The sequence below is a fragment of the Triticum aestivum genome, chromosome 2A, assembly GCF_018294505.1.
Source record: "Triticum aestivum cultivar Chinese Spring chromosome 2A, IWGSC CS RefSeq v2.1, whole genome shotgun sequence".
NCBI classification, from domain to species: domain Eukaryota; kingdom Viridiplantae; phylum Streptophyta; class Magnoliopsida; order Poales; family Poaceae; genus Triticum; species Triticum aestivum.
This window is the reverse complement of record NC_057797.1, coordinates 772,702,194-772,722,087: the sequence shown is the minus strand read 5'-3', so window position 1 is coordinate 772,722,087 and position 19,894 is coordinate 772,702,194.

Here is a 19,894-nt window from a genome sequence, read left to right as displayed (position 1 = left end):
ACGGCGAGGCCTAGGAAGGGGACAACACGGAGCCGGGGAAGACGCGGCAGCGGAAGCCCGCGCGGAGAGGAGTACGAGGGTTCACTTGTTTGTCTCCGGTGTGAGGCTGCCGTCGCCGTAGGGCCTGGCCAGCGGTGGGAATATTAGGGGGCGGTGAGGCCTCCGCGGCAGCACAGCCGGCCACAGGAGGCAGGAGCATGCGGCACGACCGGCGCTGTTTTGGGCGGCTGGAGCAAGAAGATCAAAGGTTGAAGAAGCACTACGGCCGTTGGATGGACATCGTACAGTCACTGGAGCTAGAATCGTTCATATTGACTAAGTTGACAAAGCCCTTCGTCCCCGTCAACTTAGTAGGCCCACAGGTCAGCCTCCCACCAAGGTGGGTCCCAGCTAGCCGGGGGAGTATTCATTTTTTTGTGCGTAATAAGGAGGCACTTCCGGTGGGTCCGAGCTGACAGCGGGGGGAACGTTTTTTCGCAAAATACAGTGGCCCGTCCGATGGGTCCCAGCAGTTAGGGGGAAACGATTTTTTCGCAAAATACTGGTGGCCCGTCCGGTGGGTCCCCGCTGTCAGGTGGAGGAATAATTATTTTGCGCCTAATAAGGAGGCACTTCCTTGCTGCGGCCGTGGACCCAGCTGTCAGTGTCTCCACGCACAGTACTCTTCCGATGGAAGTCGGTCATTGACCACATTGACCACGCCGCGCCGAGAGCACCACGGCGGTGGACGATGGCGAGGCCTAGGAAGGGGACGACGCGGAGCCGGGGAAGACGCGGAAGTGGAAGCCCGCGCGGAGAGGAGTACGAGGGTCACTGGTTCGGCTGTGGTGTGAGGCTGCCGTCGCCGCAGGGCTTGGCCAGCGGTGGGAATAGTAGGGGGCGGTGAGGCCTCCGCGACAGCACAGCCGGCCACGGGAGGCAGGAGCACGCAGCACGACCGACGCTGCTTTGGGCGGCTGGAGCAAGAAGACTAGAGGTTGAAGAAGCACTACGGCCGTTGGATGGACATCGTACGGTCACTGGAGCTAAAATCGTTCATATTGACTAAGTTGACAAAGCCCTTCGTCCCCGTCAACTTAGTAGGCCCACAAGTCAGCCTCCCACCAAGGTGAGTCCCAGCTAGCCGGGGGAGTATTCATTTTTTTTGTGTGTAATAAGGAGGCACTTCCGGTGGGTCCGAGCTCACAGCGGGGGGAACGTTTTTTCGCGAAACACGGTGGCCCGTCCAGTGGGTCCCAGCAGTCAGGGGGAAACGATTTTTTTCGCAAAATACTGGTGGCCGTCCGGTGGGTCCCCGCTGTCAGGTGGAGGAATAATTATTTTCCGCATAATAAGGAGGCACTTCCTTGCGGCTACCATGGACCTAGCTGTCAGCATCTCCACGTACAGTACTCTTCCGATGGAAGTTGGTCATTGACCACATTGACCACGCCGCGCCGAGAGCACCACGGCGGTGGACGACGGCGAGGCATAGGAAGGGGACGACACAGAGCCGGGGAAGACATGGCAGTGGATGCCCACGCGGAGAGGAGTACGAGCGTTCACCGGTTCGGCTGCGGTGTGAGGCTGCCGTCGCCGCAGAATAATAGGGGGTGTGGGTGAGTAGAGGGATGCCCTGGCTAGCGGTGGCAGTAGTAGTTGGCCCGGAGGCCTGCGCGGCAGCACAGTCGGCCACGGGAGGCGGGAGTAGACGGTCCCGCTGGCGCTGCTTTTGCGGCTGGAGTAAGAAGATCAGAGATTGAAGAAACACGACGGCCGTTGGATTGACATCCAACGGTTACATCTGCTAGACTCATTTGTTGACGTATATAATAATTAAAAAAAATCTTGCATACGCGTCAACTAAATAGGCCCACAAGTGAGACCACTCCCTCTTTTTTTATTAATTTATATATAGCTCATGGAAACTTCTTATGCAATTTATTGCAGTCGTTTTTTTTGTTGGCCAGGGCCAATTTCGCATATTTTTGTGGGTTCCAGACTATTTTTAATACCGAAATGTCCACCCAGATTTAAAGTACTTTGAAGATATATTTAAATTAGGTTAATGCCCAATGAAATAGGAATCTAAAAATGTAATAAAATTCAGAAATTATAAAGTAATTGCTAATTTGGCATCTGTTTTTATATTTACAACCCATTTCATATTACTTTCAAGATTTGCAGGCGTCTTGAAAGAGTTGCAGCCCATCAGGGCGTAGAAAAATAAGTAGGCCTGGATTGGGTATTCTTCAGAAAAAATAAACTGGGCTCATTTTCACAAAGAAAAAATAGTTGGGTTGGTCACACGGTGAACATAAAATATAAGCCTGGCCTAGACAGGCCACAACCCAGTTCAAACCCTGCTCCGTCTCAACAATACCAAACAAAAAAATACTGCTCGAGTAGCTACATCCCAGGTGTCAGCCAATCTTGTGTTGTTCTCTTGTCTATTGACTATATACGCTCCCAATGTCGTGGGTCCCAGATGTCAGGAAAACACTAGGAGGAAGCATTATATTTTTCCATACGCTGACGTGGTGGGCCCCTACTGTCATCCTCTCCACATACTTCTACCGATTCCTGTTGTATGTTGACCATGTTGACAATGCGAGAGGGCGGCGCCACGGCGAGCGCACCAAAGCGCGCGGAGGACCTCGGCATTAACGATTTAGGAGACGGTGGGGCGGCGATGCATGCGCTGAGGCGCAGCCAGCCGTGGGAGGCGGAACACTAATATCATATCTTTGTTCACCCGGACTTTAAACGCGTCTTAACCGACCGTCGGCTTCTCCCTCTTCGGTCAAGGACCGAAAAGTGTTATGTACTCCACCTGTAGAGAATATCGACAGTGTTTCCGATAACCAGGCAACCGGGCCATAAGGCTGTAACAGACAAAGCGCGCTCAGGGAAATTATGCTATATTACAGACGAAGTGTAAGAAGCATCTTTGAAGAAAATAGTACCCCCACCGATACCTTTCTTCGGTGCTCATTATTACTATGAGACGTGTGCAATAGATTTTTTGTACTCATGAGTTCCGTTGTGTGCCGACCATGATTGAAAACAATAAGAGCGGTAGCTTTCGGCTTCACCCAGTCTGAGGTCAGAGCTCGGAGGACCCAGTCGTGACAATCGCAGAGGTGCTCCCTTTACTACCTAGCCGAATAATCGGGAACGTAGGGGTAAGCACAAGAGCCAGGCAACCCAGCTTCCAAATCGCTTAAGTCAATATGTGCATATTGTGGCCTAATACACGAAAAAGGAACGAAGCCGTACAAGTATAATCATGTGCAAGAGGAAAAGCTTCATAAAGGAAGCCCCCAAATAAAGGGGTATTTGAATTTGTGTGTCACAAACAAAGTTTTGACAAGGAGATTCTCTACAAGCAACTTTTTTTTCAAAAAGGTATAATGCTTGGTCGAACGGAACACAAGTTAAAATTTTAAAACTTTGAGCATGAAGGCAACTTAGCTAGTTAATGCGTTCGGTATTGATGACGCGGCCCGAGCTTGATGCGGGACAAGGATCCATCCCCCAAGCCGGTCCCAATGTGGCGGAGCAAAGAGCTCGGCACTCTGAAGTGGTGACAAAGCACGGTCAATGCGGGCTGGCAGAGTGATGCCGAAGTCCCTGGCATGGGGTAATGAAGTGTTGACGAAGCCCCCCGTCCAGCCGAGGTGACGTGGTATGTCAGTACGCCGAGTTGACGATACTTCCCAACCCGGTTCATTTTCCTGTGCACAAAAAATAGTGCAAACCGGAGATAATAGTAATAATAATAATTGAAAAAAATCGTTGCATAATAAATAATTTATGCAAAGTGAGTAATAAAAGAAATATGGCCTGGCGCCGAAGTCAATGTCGATGCAGGGCGTCGTCTTGATGCGGTAAAGGCGTGGCAAAGCCTGAATTCATGGGTCGGTCCGAGTTCCGGATGTGGCGTTCGCCGGACTATGTACGGGGACTGACCGAACAACCATGTGACCGTCGTTAATGCGGCCATCATTTGATAGACCTATGTACATATGATGAACAAACAAGAGTAATAATTCCTTGGGAAAAATGAATCCGAGCAAGCAAAAAATACTAGGATTAACAGCACCTGGTTTATTTTTTATAGCGATCCAAAGAAAGGTGAATCTGAAAATTGGGACTCAATCCGCACACCCATTGCCTGATGGGCGATAAAGCGATGGTATGGCGATGCTAGCAAAGGTTGGCTCGCCGAGGCAAAGCCCTCGGTCCAGCTAGCGTGACGGCGCTGGTCGGCTAGTGACGCCGAAGTCTCCGGAGTAGGTTGATGAAGAGATGGCGAAGCCCCCGGTCCAGCCGAGATGTCGAAGCCTCGATGTCAGCCGATGAGTCGAAGTAGGTCGGTGTGATGGACACCAGCTTGAAGAAGCAATAATGCGGCCCTGCCGATGCAGGTCGTGATGTGGTCGATGCCGGCTTGATGAAGTGACCGTGCGGGGATGCCGGTATGCCCGCTCCGTGTGATCCGTGGGGCGGCGATGTTGGTGATGATTTATCCTTCGCGATGCCGGTCTCTTGTTCGGCTTTCCGGGATGATGATCCGAAGAAGTTGAGCTCGGCTCAACAAAGTGACGACGTGTCTACTGCAGGTCGGCAGCCTTGGAGCAATATTGCTGGACTGGTTTGACACCATCATGATGATGAAGATGACCTCAGGGGAGGCTTAAAAATTTACGGGCACGTGTTTAAAAACAACGCACAATACCCTAGAAGAGAATTCCTCTAAAAAGGTTGTCCAATATCACGTTCATAAAGAAACATGAATTCGGGTCGGATCCTTATTCGCGCAGAAAACGGATCTGAATATTGGTCCACTCATCGGAAGGTTCCCGGAGTTTGAACCGTCGGATCGAGCAAAAATTTGGAGGGTTGGTAGATACGGGAATTCCGCAGTAGATGAACGGTTGGATCTTCCAAAGGTCCTCCGAGCCGGGCTCTGGAGACCACTCCCTAAACTCGTCCAGATTCCCGTCCAGATTTGACAGGGCTTCGGTACATCGTAGATTGTCGGAGATTCCTCCATCGTAACTCGACGAAATTTTGCATGGCTGTTGTAAACATAATTCCGCACTATTCCACCGAAGAAGTCGTCAAACCGACGCTCGAGGAGGTGGTGACGGCGAATACAAGTTCGCTGTCCATAAAAACAGCACGGCTGCCCGAGGGCAATGTTGACGTTGAGCCCTCGAGCTCCATGGATGACTCCTCTATGATCATGATAGAGATCGGAGTTGATATTTATGAAGGACCCCGTCCGAATCATGATGATCTGAGATGGAGCACGGTCCTCGGTCGAGCCAAGGTGACCAGTCGAGCCGGTGACGAAGATGTCGACGTCGCAGTTAATCCGCGGACGAGCCATCGATCCTTTTGCCGATCACACAGCGGAACTCTCAATGAAAGCACCAATGTCAGTGTCAAAACCAGCGGATCTCGGGTAGGGGGTCCCGAACTGTGCGTCTAAGGCGGATGGTAACAGGAGGCAGGGGACACGATGTTTTACCCAGGATTCGGGCCCTCTTGATGGAGGTAAAACCCTACGTCCTTCTTAATTTATTCTTGATGATATGAGTATTACAAGAGTTGATCTACCACGAGATCGGATAGGCTAAACCCTAGAAGCTAACCTATGGTATGATTGTATGTATATATATTCTATCGACTAGCCCAGCCTCGGTTTATATAATGCACCAGAGGCCTAGGATAACAAGAGTCCTAGCCGAATACGCCAGTGAGGAGGAGTCCTTGTCTTGATCACCAAGTCTTGTGGAATCTTCCATGTATGCGGCAGTTGTCCGAACTGGCCCATGAGTATACGGCCATGGGGGTCCTCGGCCCAATCTAACAGATCGGGAGACGACGTGGTGAGTACCCCCTAGTCCAGGACACCGTCAGTAACCATAATTGATAGACCGTCCTCATAAAAAATATGATATGGATACTTCAAAATATACAGACTGAATTGAGTGGACAGACATTAACATAGACCATTCTCAGGACTGACCACACACCAAAAGCGGTAGTACTAATAAACAATACAGGGTTCACAAACACAAATCAAGTACTGAACAATAGTACTTACTACAGACAAGCAAAGTTGCACTAACTAAACTCTGCAGACTATTTTTTGCCACCGACCTACGGGATGAACCCCAAATAACTGACTAGGCCATGGACTTCGTGTGAGATGTCTACATGCACCATCACCATCTTGTCAACCTTGGAGAACCTAAAAGAGTGGTCTTTCCAATCATAAACATGATGATGAAGACATGCCGCATCAGATTTGTTGGGAAGCTTTACAAGAACCACACCCTTCGTAATCGAAGCCACAGCCAGGAAATTGTTGTGGTCAAGTACAGCCTCGAGAACACGCCTGACAACAATGCTACAGGAAAACACTAGTTTAGGACACGCGGCGACAAGGACACAACAGCTAGATAGTTCAGTAGTAGAACTCATCATCATGTCTTCCAGTTCACACGGCGTGACTTTGAGAACTTGATCTCCATCGTGGACCTGGTTCTAATTCAAACAGAAATCATATTTTATTACTACCTCCGTTCAGAAATATAAGATGATTTTCGATATTATACTCCATATATGACTACATATGCACAGAAATGAGTGAGCAAAGACACTAGAACATGTCTTCAAAGGCATGAGAGCAGAGGGATTACATGCAATATCCATAACACAAGTTACTGAGGCAAATATACCCTCTTAAAAGGTAGCATTGATGTTCATAAAGTACTCCCTCCGTCCCAGAATTCTTGTCTTAGATTTGTCTAGATACGGTTGTACCAAGTCACATTTTAGTATTAGATACATCCATATCTAGACAAATCTAAGACAAGAAATTTGGGACAGAGGGAGTAGTTGAAAGTAATCTATAAGAAATCAGTGTCAACCTCTCGCATGTTTTGGTCAAAAGAGGAATTTAGAACCATCATTTGGCACACAAAAATCACATGCAAGATCACCCAGAAAGTAGTACTACTAGTACTAGTACTGCGTGTTAGATGAAAAAACACGATCAAGATCGAGAAAAAGATTGTCAAGAAGAGATATTACCTGGACTTGCTTAATGAGGGATCCCGGAGAGGGGGGCCTGGACAGGGTGATGGCTTTGAGCTTGTCTACGGTTGTCTCGGCGGGGTGCTTGCGCTTCTTCGTACCATGAGCCTCGATGGTTTTGGCCGGAGCCATAGACATCACTTCGGCCGGTGCTCCAGCATCCATCAAGAAACTGTCGAATAGAAATAAAAGAAAAGAAACCATAATCACAAACCCAAAAGAAGAAAAGAGAGGGAGTTATAGGATCAGTCTCGGGGTTGCAAGACCGGGCCTTGGCCAGAATCAACACCATTGATGCGCTCACCGTTCCTTCTTTGGGAGAGAAGAACAATGGCAGAGGCAGGTCAGGGTTTTCTTGAAGAAATGAGGAACAAGATGAGGCAGAAGCGAGGGTTGGGTAGAGAGGAAGCTGACAGAGAAGAGTGAAATGATGGTTGCTTCATCCGTCCAACTTACTACTGGAAAGGAGGGGGTTTTGTGATTTGAAGGCTCATTGGGCATTACTGCGGCGCTTCGATCGGGGTAGTCTACCATCACTCTACTACGGAGTAATTTAGTGCATGGCTGGTGGACCCCGATGCTGGATGTCCCACACGTCGGTGAAAGTGAGTAATTTAGTGCATGGCTGGAGGAGGATCCGCACGGTAGAGTGTGTCCACTGTTTTTCAGAAGAAAAAATGATTACAGCAAGCGTTTCCACTCTTATGACGGAGGAGTGCGAAACACGGCAGCCACATGAACATACACAATGCTCCTACTACTAGGCATGTGCAGTGGTTCATACGTCAGTACTGCACAATCTAGTTGCTAGTGTAGTAAGATATGACAATAACAAATGATGTTGTGCGCATGTCAACTACTCCTATATGTAACATAGTAGAGCTTTTTCGACTGTCCGGTCGAGAATGGACGGTGACATCAATGGTAACAGAACTTGGTCCACAGCACATGGATAGTATGGTGCTACTGTACTCCACGAAACATGAACCATATATATGAAGCACGAATAGTGATAGGCAGGGTGTATGAAGGGTGCACGGGATGGGAGCAAAAGTTCCCTTCTCGACCCACTTTTGGGTGTTTGGCAGAGTGCATGAAGGGTGCATGAGTCCACACTAGTAGGTTGACAAAATACACGAAGAGGAAACAACTATATTGAGATGAGAATGCAACCAAACACACCCACACGCTTTGTGCTACAGTGACTGATCTGCATCGTCTGAGTTTGATCCAACGGTCATGTTGCGCCGAGACATGGACATGCCCATGCAGAGGGCGCCTAAACACCACCGAAGTCCCTCTACTTCTCGAGGCACGCGACGTTGGTGATGTAGGGTGCAACCGCCCGCAGAGCCCGCTCCAAGTCGACAGGAGCCAGCTCGTCAAAGACGGCGTCCAATGGCACGAATGGATTCCGGTGACGGAGACCTGAAAGGATTCGCCGGCACCGGCGACGGTAGCCCGCAACCCCTCCTTGTCCAGCTCAGCCCCCACCATCGTGCGGAGACGGCTCAGCTCCTCGGAGATATAGGTGAAGAAGGAGACCAGGTCAGGAAGCCGCAGCCCGTTGAAGTCGACCGGGTGGTCGAATGGGTTTAGCCCGACGGCCGGCATCATCGTGCTGGCACGACGGTAGGCATCGCGCAGCCGCAACACGTGCGTGGCAACTTGGTTCACCAAGTGGCTGAGGCGATCCTGGACCTCGTCACGATCAGCCCGCTCGCGCTCCAGCCGACTCCCCTGACGGCCTATCGTATCTCCCACTTTCTGCAGCAATGCCGCCGACGCCTCGAGCATCTTTGTGGTGGATGTCTGCCGCTTTTGAAGCTCCGTAAACTCCCGCACATAACAGAGGAGCATGGCACTCCTCTCCTCCTTGAGCTCATGGAGCTCCACGTCCTTGGCATGGAGCTCCTGTGTCAGGAGCCTCACCTCGGACTCCGTGATCTGCTGCGCCACCATGGCACCAGGTAGAAGCAATGAGGAGAGGAAGCAAAGGGGGCGAAACGGTTGAAAGGCAATGCAATCTACGGGAAGGCGGAGGGAGCGGGGAATCTTTTGGTTTTCACCACGGTAAAACACCAGTCGACGACTTCTCACATCAGGGAGTAGTGGGTATAGGCGGAGTCATCGTGACCAATTGCTACCGCGCCTGCTCCCGTCAATCAAAAAATTAAAAATCCTTCCGCGCCTGCTCCCGTCAATCAAAAAATTAAAAATCCTGCCGCACCCAAACACCAGAGCAACGCCGCGGTGGATATTTAAATTTACCTGCCGGCAAGTAGATAAAAAAAGGGGTGAAAAAACAAATGTGGCGGCGGCCTAGCTAATCGGTCGAACTAGCCCAACTAGCTAGCCACCATGCTTCACTGATGTACTCGGCGGGAAAGGTGGTCTTTCGTGATTTGATGAATCATTTACTTGCTTCGGCTCTACGACCAAGGAGGACCCAGAAAACGCGCGGTAGGGCGTCCCACGTCACGAAGAATATATGCGTGCAGCTCCCGGGAGGACCCCGAAACCGCGCGGTAGGGTGTGCCACGTCTCGGCACGGAGGAAAAATGTGCGTGTAAAAATATATTGTATCAGACGTAGTAGACTACCTATGGTTCGACCTCGGGACCCAGCCAGTCAGTTGAAAACACCCCACTAGCCACACAGCTTCATCATGCAAACGTGGCATGGAGGATGTGGTTAGCTCCGTCTCGACCAGCCACAACGTCTCTTATTCTAAGCGATTCTTCTATTTTCAAAGTTTTTTAGTTGTAATAACACCACGACAAGCTAGTGCCGCTCTTCGTGTGTGCCCGTGCAAAGGTTAGACGATGGAGAGAAGAGAGATTGAGATCACAGACCTGGGACCCACCAGTAAGTGAGATAACGGTCATGCACATGTTGACGAGGCACTCCCTCTACTCTACTCAACGCAAGTACTGTATAATATCAAGTTATGGGACAAAGCCAACAACCGTTCGTTTTTCAAGCTATCGACTTACACTTTGTAGTCTAGGTTGCCAGTTCGAATCTCGTCATTCAGATTTGTTAGTTTTAGGTCCAAATTTGATTAATGACAAGTGGGACTCCAATGTGTTGTTCCGATATTTCAGTGTACGATGGGTTTTTTGAACAAACACTTTGCGCGGTTAGACAAGTAACGGCACGAGTTACATGTTTTTCGCAAGTTTACGAACAAAAATGATAGCGGCATAGAATATCACATCCACCCCGCCGCTTAGATACTATGGTGATACGAGATTTTACACCGTTGGAAGTGAGATCCAATGGCTTGGGAGTAGTCTTTGTAATTATGTGCAATTTCCAAACTCTCCAAAGGTTTTTTTGCAAATAAAACATTCAGGCCTCGTGTGTGCCGCTGCATCTTCGATCCAACGGCTCCCCGGTGCTCATATTAGGTGCTCCCCATAGCTTAATTACCCGCTACGGTGATTGGAGTAGTTGTGAGCAGAATGCTATGAAAATATAATCTAAACCGACCGGAATAAATGCCTACACAAATTAATCCAAGGTTGGAGTGCCCCTCGCAATGTAAATAGCTCCGGCTTTGCGAGGGATGGAGACGTAGTAGCTTCAATGCGTGGAAGATACGGTGTGAGAAAGCGAGGTGAATCGAGAGACATATAGATAGAGATACAAAGTGAGTGTGGTACGACATTCATTGAACAAATATATATGCTCTGGAGAGATATTGTCCGATTGAGCTTTTTGGCAAGGGTGAGAGCTATAAGATAGAGCTTGAGAGATGATCCAGTCACAGACGTGTAGATATATTTTGTGCGTGGGAGGAAGCAAGGTCAACCGATCACATAGGGTCGCTGTGCGATCGAAAGAGTGAGACGGGTTGGAGAGAGTGACCTAGATGGACGATGTGCATGAGAGAGTAGACAATGTGAATAGGTCGAATTGGGCTCAACATGGTGATATATCGTTTTTGTCCGAGAAAGAGCGAGGTCAATCGAGACATACGAAGAGAGAGAGAGAGAGAGAGAGAGAGAGAGAGAGAGATTGAGTGAGCGTGGCCCACCATGAGGTCAAAAGAGTGGTGGCGGCTCGGATGGACTGACCTAGATAGACAATCTGCGTGAGAGAGTATAGAGTGTGTCGATCGAGGCCCGAACAGGGAGATATATCATTTGTGTGTGAAAGAAAATGAGGTTAAACGAGACTCATATAAAGAGAGCAAGATTGAGCGAGTGTGGCCCGCCGTGTGGACGAAAGAGTGAGACAGTCTCGAGGGAGTGACCTAGATATACAACGTGCGTGCGTGCGCATGCACGGGAGGTTGGGGGCTAGATAGGAAATGCTTGTATTTAGCGCGAGAGGGTGAGAGGGAGAGGGGGGAGAGAGAGAGCTCGGCATGGGATGCAATGGCGGGTGTGTGAGGTAAATACATTTGGTAACAGAGTGGAAAAAGGGGTTGTGTAGTTGAGAGACTTAGAGATCAAAACATGGAGAGAAAGAATGAACGTGTGTTGGAAACTGATAGCTTCCTAAGGTGGTTAGGAGAGGAAGATTGACCGATACAGGAAGTATGTAGCGTTCGTGCGGGGGGGGGGGGGCTAAAAACAACATTTGAATGTACATAGTACGAGACTTAATATCGATGTTTCAATTCGGTGTGCATTGTAAGATTTGAACCGAGGACTAGGCATACGGGTAATTATTTCGAATTCGTGCCATACTAAGTTTCGAAAAGTTGACATTGACTCAGTTTGTTGTGCTATTTTGTAGGTCATATGTTTGAATCCATCCAAAAGTTTTCTCACTACCATGGTGTTCATCATATACATATGAATTTGTATTAAAAAAGTAGCATGGATACAGTGAAATGTGAAATCCACGTTAGAATTGGAGATCGCTACGTGACACACACTCCAATTCAAATAACTAACTACGTGACACACACTCTAATTCAAATAACTAATTATGTGACACACACTCTAATCCACGTTAGCGTGGGTACCGTTTCGATTTTTTTCAAATAACTCCTCATTAATTTATTTATAGTACTCCCTTTGTTCACTTTTATAAGACCTTGAAGACATTTCAGACAATATGCAAAACAGTTCATTTTAAGTTGTCTGAAACGACTTACGAAAGTGAACGGATGGAGTATCTCGTTTCGAATGACTAATTATTGCAAGGAAAACACGGGCATGGTAATACATACAGATTCGTTTGCAAATGAAAGAGGATTTATTTGCATTCTCAAATGTAGGCAGACCAGGCAAACCAGGGTCGTGTCGGGGTGGATGCTGCTTCGGTGCCTTAAAGGAAACTGCCTTTGGGTCACTAACATGTGGGCCAGCCACTTGTTGGGCCCATATGTCATGGATACAAAGGCAGGTGCCTTAAGGCACCGAAGCATAGTCCTGTCGGGGTGGTCGCGTGTGTCGGACGGACGCGTAGCACCCAGCCACCCACCTCCCCCCTCCCCCCCCCAAAAAAAGGACGACAACAATATAAGTTCGCGCTTCCACGTTTCGGATTGAAATATATGGCGGCCCCAATTCCAGCCCTGCAAAATCTCTCTTCTCCACCGTCCCCTTCCGCACCCAGATTGCTCAAATCCCTAATTCGCCGCCAACCTTCAAATCGCCCCTTGTCTCGTCTCTTTCCCCACCGTTCCCCACCTCTGTGCCGGACGACGACGACGAAGACGACAGTCGCGCTTCACCACCGCACTAGAGCTACCTCATCTGCGCCCTCGTCCACCGCACCGGGTGGTCCACCGACAACGTCAGCCATCGCAACCGACGTGCCTCATAGACGCCGAGTTCCACCGCATCAGGTGCGCTTCACCGACGCCGTCTCCGAGCTCACTTGGGCTACTTCACCGAGCACATCGTCGCACCTCCGCCCCCGAGGCCGTTGGGGCTTCACCAACGGTCTCGTCCACCACATCGTAGTGCTCTGCTGCCACTCAAGATCTGCATCCGTGCGTGGCCAGCCAACGCCAGCACATCACCCTCAACAGCTCTGAAGCGACCCGCACTCTAGCTAGGCGACCATGCCCAAACGCCGGCCCGAACTAGATATCCACACATCACTCCCTTGTGCACTGTTCCGACGATGTTTGGATATCCTTTCACTGCTCTCTTAGCTTACACGCCTATGCAACTCTGACCGTAACTCTTATTTCTTCTAGAGATATCATCTGAAACAAGCAAATCCATATTTTAGCGAAGCATGACGGCGCTACGGGATCTGGTGCACATCTTGCACACCCATGTAACCTTGTAAGTACTGTCCTCCGGTACAACATCAAGGTCAATTCCTCTTATTTGATCAACCATTCGCCGTGTCAAAAATGCAGAGGGGGATGCAAGGAGCACAAGGCCTGCACATCCAAGCAAGTGGTAACATGGACTTGTACATGGAACATCCCAAGTGCAACCAGAGCTGCAGTGAGCCTGTACAACAAGCTAGCGTAAGTCCCTGCATTTCATTTAATTCGTACTGGCATTCGTGTATGATTTGTGTGCAGTGGCTGATCCACGAATTGAAGTTACCAGGGGCGAACATTTAACTTAAAAAATACGAAGGCACTTGCACTTCGGAAATCAACATAACTTGAAAAATGTGAAGCTACATGCACTTTGAAAACCAGCTAATGATCCAAAATAGTTCAGATTATAAACACAAAATGATGAAAGCACCAAAAAATACAAAATGCAACATGGTGTACAAGGACTACAAACATGGTCTGTACCTGCTTGAATTATTCGTTCTCTGGCTGAAAATATCGAAGTGTAATTGCACATATAACCAGTGCGCAAATTGCATATCAATATATCTATCCTGCACAAGTATGCCAATAGTTTCAAACAACAGATTAGAAAAGTATTTATGCTATGTTGTCATGATATGGGGACTTTCTGGTAGATGGCCTCGACGTTTCCTCAAGCTATGAAAATGCACTATAATTTGCTTGTCATCAATGCCTGCAAATCTCTGTCTCTCTCAACATAGTAGATCATCATTAGACACTAAATCCTTCAATGAGCTTGCAAAATGCTTGCATTACATCCCTCATTAGACACTATATGTTCATCACCAGGAGCATGTAAAATGTTTGCATCAAATCCTTCATTAGCAGTCTGTTCATTAGACACTTCAGGCTCAAGAACAATATGAGCTTGTATGTTTACACCAGAAACTTGATTAGATACATCAGATTCAGTCAGTTCAGTATTGATTGGGGGAGTTATAAAATAAGTAGAAATTGGTTTCATTTTCTCATAGATTCCCTACATACAAGCAGTTTTACAACACCGTCAGGTTTAACTATTGGCCAGAAATTGAAGAGTTGAATTAGATATAATCAGGGATGTGATGTACCTGCTCGTTGCACATGCTAATCTTGCAAGCTGCGACTGTCCGTTTGCGCAAGCTTGATGCCATGCCCGTGCTGCCGCCGCTACCTCCCACGCAGGCTACACCCAGGGTTGGATCTTCATCTTCTTGTCCTTCCGTTCACTTGAAGCCCGGTGACCGCCCTCCAACGAGGGCGTGAGGAAGTGCTGTGTCGGTCTGTCCAGCGGCGGCTAGGTTAGGAGCGAACCAGACTGGAGGCTGGAGCGAATGAATTGGGATTTTTCCTGCTATCGATCGATATGGGAGGCGCTCGTTTGGGCCGCGAGCCTGCTATAGGGCCTACCTTGCACTTATGTTATTGGCCCATCCAAATTGAAACATTTTTCTTCATTTTTTACATTTCCTGCTCGTGCGTGGGGACGAACAAAACTAGCGTGGGCCAACCTGGACGACTCAAACTAGGTGCACACTTTCCAGCCACCTGGACGACTCAAACTATTGTAGATTTCTTAGATCTCGATATGCCAAAAGTAATCGCATGAAATATACAGTAAAACCAGTGTGATGTGTTTGGCTACAACTAGTCTGACTACACGTCCTCATACAACATATCATGTAGGCACCATCTTACCAGATTAACCATTCGACTTACCCATGTAGTGTGGGAAGAAAGAAGTATTGTGACTGCGTATCCAAGCAATTGATGCCATGGACTCCTTCATACAACCTTGTAAGAGAAAAAGAAGTTGCAGTGTGCCTGTACAAAGACCTAGCGTAAGTTCAGTTACCCGCTTATCGGAATTTTAGTTAACCACTTATTGCAAAATTGTTCAATTACGTTGCTTGGCATAATTTGGTTCGCTACTGATTACATAATGGCACTGCCTGTTAATCATATTGTAGACTGCGCCTATCTATGTGTTTGATACTTACTGTTAAGAATTGCCTGTTTGCCTTAACGTAAATATCTACTTCTTTGTTTAACTGCTTTGCTGCTGCAACAGCGGGTTACAATGATGTTAATAACTACTTTTCAGCATCAAATTGAAACTCTTTAATTCCTTGTTTGTTTAACTGGTTTGCTGTTATAACTCCCAGTTGAGATGTTTTGCTAACTTCAACTTTTCTGAATCCAATCGGAACTTTAATGGCAAAATAGGTTAGCCCAAGATCAAAGAGCGAGGTCCCCATGGACGTTGCATCATCCCACAGTAGTGGCACCGGCCCAATTGTGCATTATGAATTGCCAACTGCTGATGCTCTAGAGGCTAAACTAGTGGTAGAAAGAGATTCTGCTTCTGCACTTAGAGATGAAGTTGACATGTTGAGGAAGCAAACAGCACAATCACAAGCAGTACTCAAGACAACCATTAAATATTTGGTGGATTTCAAAACGAAGCAAGCTGAGACTGACCAGATTGTTAAGGTCCTGAAGGAAAAAAGGAAATTAAATTCCTACTTGGTAAATCATAGGTGAAATGTTCTTTCCATAGTTGAATAACCTTTGTGTTGTCTGTTCATGTAATCAATAAAACCATTTGTTTTAGAGATCATGTTATAATTGTTTTTTTGTTTTTTGTTTGTAATTTTATTTGAGCACAAGTCTGTATTAATTGATAAGACTCAGAGACATTTCATTTGGATTGCTGTGCCAGACCTACAAATATGCCAATCAGGCTGAATGTGCATTCAACAATAATAGTATAGATGGACCATAAGTGGCACGCATCGGAAAGGGCCAAGATGCTGGCTAAAAAAGGATGCTGTTGTAGCCAAAAAAGTACAGCGGCCTGGCTTATGTATGTTAGTTGATATTATTGATCCATATACCCTATAAGTGTTTATATGTCTGTTAGTTCCGTCCATTCTTGGTTGATTGACTCGGTATTGGAATCTTGATACATCGCTTGTGTACATATCTAAATGGGAGTACACATTATGCTGCATGTGACATTTGAGTTGGACATGAAGTGTTCCAAATATTTGAATTCACCTTAAACTGGATGCTAGTTTCTGAATTTGAGTATCGGCATTTGTAAACCATATTCATATATGACAGTGGAATACATCTTTGTCGTCCTTTTGAAGATATATAAAAACACATAGAATGATTTATAAAGATTCATATAGGAATACAAAATGGATTTGAATTTAGTTGCCAGGGTAAACGTGGATGCTTATTATCCCAAAATTCGAAAGAAACAGCAAAATGTCCACTCCCACATCGGCTGCCCGAAGCCAAGTGTTTGGGAGATGGAAATTACTGTCTACCCATTACACGGACAATCCATCGGCCTGATTTCCACTGCTCTAAATAGGGGTAGGTTAGTAACTTCAATTAGACGTGACACGACCACCTCTGAGCCCATTCCGACACGGTGGGAGCCAAACATGGGCGGGAAAACTCATTTGATTCAAGCTCGTCCGAAAGACCTCTGTTTCTCCCTCCATTCCCCATTCATACACGGTGGGCGGCAAAACACCCTCTCCTCGTCCGAAATAGATGTAGGCTAATATTTTAAATAGGGGCAGATGTGTAACTTCCATCAGACATGACACAACTGCCCTACCTGTCAGCCCCGTTCATACACCGTGGGCACCAACCATGGGTGGCAAAACACCCTCTCCTCGCCCGAAATAGTTACCGGCAAATATTTGGGAGATGCGAGATTACCGTCCTATCCCCAACCGACGAGACGTCCAAATTTGAAACAGGGGATAAGTTCGTAACTTTCCCATATTTTAGACAGGTGCGTCCCAAAAACATGGTTCCCCGTACCTTTCCCTCCATTTTCCCATTCATACACCGTCCGCGCTAGAACACCACATTCCCACACCAGCCTCCGTCCGCCACCCCATCCATCACCGCCGTCCTCCACCACATGCATCGCCACCGTCCTCCACCATACCGGAGCGCCTATCGATACCACGTCGTCCACTACTAGAGATGGACGTTTCTCATCCACGGCGATGGACCAATAGCCTTGCATCGCGTCCTCTCGCTTCATCGGCGCTGTCGTCCTCTTTGCAGGGGCCGCTCACACGACCTTCTCTTCCACCGCAATGGGACTTATCCCCTGATGCACCCATCTATCGTCGCAGATCTGCTTCAACACCACCGACAGCCATCGCACCCCCGATGCCTACATGGCGCCGCAAGAGAGGTGGTACTTCATATCTCCTCAACTTTTTGATCTCAACCGGAAAATAGATCTTAACTTGGTTACTCTACTTTCTTTTCATCTCTTAGAATTTAGTTCTTAGTTCAAAGCAAACAAAGGATGCTAAATATCATTTCTTCGGTTTGCAACTTCAAATCTGCCATGGCACAACCATAATACGGTTTAATTGATCATGCTTAGAGTTTAATTGATCATGTTGGTTCCGTGGTGGTTTCTTTAATAGAAATCAGAGGGGAAACCCTCTTTTGCTAAAAAATATATGTTTAGAGTTTCTCCCTTTTATGATCACTATACGATCAGAATACATGCTTCGTGTCATAATAACACTGCTCCACCCATCAAGCTAAACAAGCTTAGTTGTTCAAATACGAATTTGATATTATTAAAACAGAGTTGTTTAATTGGTCAACTAAATGTTCCTAAATTAGTTTCGAAAATGCATGTTCGCCGCTCGGGTGTGTATCTCTGTGTGTGGTCTGGTCAGCACGGTTGGGGAGGTGAACTTTGCATATGCAGGGGTTTATAGGGAGACACTCTCCGAGTTGAAACCGCAATGCATTCCATAGATAATCTGACTACTTTTTATGTTTTCATGAATCTCAGATTCTGAACAGCATCATAATGATTATGAGCTTGCGCGCATGAAAAGAATAAAGCAGAACAATGCCATGGCTGTCAAACTTGGCATTAAGGGACTGAAATCAAGTCTGGATGCAATGCAATGCAAACACTCTCCACCTACAGATTCATGCTCAGAATATGATCCTAACAGTGATTCTGAGCTAGAGGGAGACCTAAGTCAATGTAGCTCCCTAGTGGAGGAGTCAGAGGAAGATGCCCTATCTTATTCACCCATCAAGGTACTTGCTCTAACTTTCCAAGGTTACATTGCTCGCACATATCTTGCAACTGATGCTTTGCATTGCTTCTACTTTGTTGAACTGCCATTAGCTTAGTTTACACATCGTGTATGTGAATACGCCCTGCCTATCCATTTTCAGTACATATTCCATCTGTCATCATACCATATTTATCCATTCAAATGTTGTTCTTGTGTATCAGACGTTCAAAAGGAAGAGGGCGATTGCTGATCGTGGAGGAGCACAAGCAAAGTATTTGGAAAAGGTAGTGGCACCTGATAAATCAAATAGCCCATTAGGTGTAGTTGCAATATCACCTGACCCACAAAATACCCCAACTCTAGCAGACTCTAGCCCTACTACACTGGTCATTTCTGATGCCCCAACTCAGCAGACCCCAACTGCAGCAAACAGTATGATTATGCCAGTTGACATAGCACCAGCTGTACGACGCAAAACCCCCATTCCAGCAAAGAGTACACCAAATCCAGTTGCCAAATCCCTTTTCGAACCAGAGAGAGCCCCAATTGCAGCAAATAGGACCCCTGTTCCATTTCTTCCCAGTTTAGAAGACGAAGCTTATGTTGTTGTCAGGAACTTTGTGCGCATCTTTCCTTCATGGAAAGATTATACCGCAGACACAGAACAATTTCCAGTCTTCCTCCGCAACTTACGCGTAAGTAATGTACTAATGTTATTCATGGTCATTACTGCATATGTTTCTGCTGACAGAAGACACAAGATTTCATTCTTTTAAATAGGCGAGGCGCAAACTGGATTGTGATGACGAGCAAGGGTTGGTTGCGCTTTTCAAGCACTCGTTGATGAAGTATCGTTCCTACCTGAGGCAAGCGCACTTCGATGGCAAGCCTCTGAACGAAATTTCTGTAAAGTCTCCGGTGCTACATTTATCCGACGGTGACTGGAATAATCTTGTTACACATTGGTCTCGGCTGCAGCGTAAGGTACTGTCTATGATATCACATCACAATTTGAACTACATTTCTGCATTTGCCTTAATGTCTCACTTGTACGAAAACTGTTAGCAGAAGAACATTCGTTCTCAAGGGACCACAGAATCTCGCAACTATACTGCACACTGCATTGCTCTTGTGAGTACCTCTTGCCCTGTATGACCATACTTACTTTCATAGCTGTTTGATTATGTAGCATCACTGCACATGTTAGCCTCGTAATCGTCCATTTGGTGGACATTATAAGATCCGTATGGACTCTTACATAAATTTAGAATCAACCCAATGCTTTTGAAGAGGTTTAGCTCTGCAGTCCTCTTGTAAGGACTGAACGTGGTCTATCACTGTACTTACATTAACAGCTACTCCCTCCGTCCCATAATATAAGAACGTTTTGTACAGTACACCAGTGTTCAAAACACTCTTGTATTATGGGAAGAGGGATTGGTTC